Below are 2,228 nucleotides of genomic sequence, written 5' to 3'. Positions count from 1 at the left end.
TGACAAAGACCCAGCAGAGCCAAATACATAAACAAATTAAAAAAACAACTTAAAAAAAAAGAAACCAGTGATTATATACTACCTTGCTCCTGTTTGAACAGGGAAGCCTTATGTTGCAGCACGTGCTCCTCACCTGGGATCCAGGAGGTTTGGAGCCCCACTGATATCACTAGCAGCCATCCTCTGTATACTTCTAGTGTGAGGTAAACCTTGGTGCTGCTTATGGAAGAAATAAGATGGCACACAATGCATCAATGAGGGTCCAATTCAAAAGAGAGAAACTACACAAACTATTCAATGGAGACAACGTAACTTAAATAGTTGTTAGTCATTTGTAGGAAACTGAAAAGGCAAATATGGAAGCTAGGGTTTTACAAAGATAATAGTTAAGGGAAGCAAGTACTACTCTTGGGATGAGGAAACAAAAAGAAGACACTGGAATACAGAGGTTTAGATGAAGAGCCCCACAGAGCTGGGACTTAGTCCTTTGAGGAAGGACATTGTCAGCTGATTAGTATCTCTGAGTTTGCAGTAAGGCTGGTACTGGTATTACGGAAAAACTGCAAATGGAAACCAAATAGTACTACACCAAATCAACTGTCACTTTTAAGGTGAAGAATCACTGCTTGGAGACAATGATAGTTAACAGGAAGGGGCAAGTTTCTTTTTCCTCCAGACGTCTAGCGTCCCTCTAGCATCCCGGGTTATCAAAGCCTAGAGTGGACTGAGTCAGCTGGTAAAGGAAAAACTGCAGGAAAACAAAACAGAGAACAGAATGGTGGGCCTGGAGAGTCAACTAGTTAATAACTGTCACAAGGTGAGAGAGCCAATCACAACTACGGAACTAAGGTCAGTGGGAGTTTAGGAAGCTGAAGGTGGACTGATCAGCTCATTGAAAAGTTGAACAGCATGAACTCTGCTGACTTTATCCAGTGATTGGTATTCCTTTCCCACTTGTTCTTTATTATTTGGGAACTAAAAGCAGAAACTGCGAAGAATGAGTTGAAAAATACTCTTAGGTTTGTCCTTATTCATTTGTATTACAGTATTTTTTTAGTTAAGGCCATCTAAAATATACCAAAGTGCTTATCCTCCCCCTAGGTTCCCCAGCAACATTGTCTGGACTTCCTCTATATAGATATCACCCTGTTTATCCAGTACTTAGACTACTAGGAACCCCCACTCTGGAACACCTGTAAGCCTGATAAAAGGCTTAAAGTAAGTGCAGAAAGTGCCTGAAGCTAGTTTGAAATAGATGTCATAAAAGTCATGCACCCATATACTTTATCTCTAGCCAGATATTTAAATTAATATTACACTTAATACTTACTTATCTGGTTTCCATTAGCAGCTGTGAAGAAGTGGCTGAACAAAAAAGAAGAGAAAAAAAGTTATATTGTTCTGGCAACTTCGAGAGGTTACCATAGAGAAGACAGATGCAATAAGAAAGGAAAAAAACATTATCACCAACAAAAAGAGAATAACAGCATGCAGTGTGGAAAAAACCCTACAAACCACACGATTTCAAAAACATCAGTGAGAGAGAAGACAGGCCAACTCAAGACAGTGCAGCAGTCTGCTAGTATTCAGGGAAAAGAATGGTTCAGTTCTGCCTGCCTCATCCCCATGAGGCATGTTGTTTTCATCACAAACTAGAACAGCCATGTGTCTGTTTACCATTGTATGCCCAATGCCTGAAACAAGATAGGCACTCAATCAAGGAATCATCGATAACCATATGGATGCCAAATCACAAAAAGATTTTTAAATTATGGTGAATATATTCCAGTGGCAAATGAAAAGAGGTATCAGTTGCATTTTTGAAAAGTCACTATTATGGTAAGCCACTATCTGAGGGCTATAGAAAGTAGAACCAGAGAAAGTTATTTACTTCAAGAATGAAAATGCACTACTGTAGGCCACTGCCCTGATTCTAAATGGGAAAAAGCAAGACTTTGATTCAGCATAATTTACTTAATAAAGCACTGTATTTCTCTCTCTCTACTAATTTGGTAGCTTTCACTTTATTGCTATTCAAAGACTCTTCTACTGGGACAGACGCAATAGAAGAGATAGATATATAATATGATGAAATATGAGGAAAGGGAAACAAAATGGAATAAATAAGATGTTCTCCACCAATTTCTCCTCTGAGGGCATTTTCCATTTTATAGCTAGGAGATGGAGGTACAGCAAATGGCAGTGGCCAAGAGCTTTTAGCAATCTCA

At 39.0% G+C, this 2,228-nt stretch overlaps 1 long non-coding RNA gene across 1 annotated transcript; it reads left to right on the top strand.

Moving 5' to 3' along the window:
• Positions 1-722: 722 nt before the first annotated feature.
• On the top strand, positions 723-2,004 carry LOC132342425 (uncharacterized). Its single transcript, XR_009490791.1, has 2 exons — positions 723-1,019; positions 1,349-2,004. It is a non-coding gene; the product is annotated as an uncharacterized lncRNA (long non-coding RNA).
• Positions 2,005-2,228: the final 224 nt, after the last annotated feature.

Source organism: Bos taurus, chromosome 16 (assembly GCF_002263795.3).
Source record: "Bos taurus isolate L1 Dominette 01449 registration number 42190680 breed Hereford chromosome 16, ARS-UCD2.0, whole genome shotgun sequence".
In the NCBI taxonomy this organism is placed as follows: domain Eukaryota; kingdom Metazoa; phylum Chordata; class Mammalia; order Artiodactyla; family Bovidae; genus Bos; species Bos taurus.
This window is presented reverse-complemented; position numbering and strand designations above follow the sequence as displayed.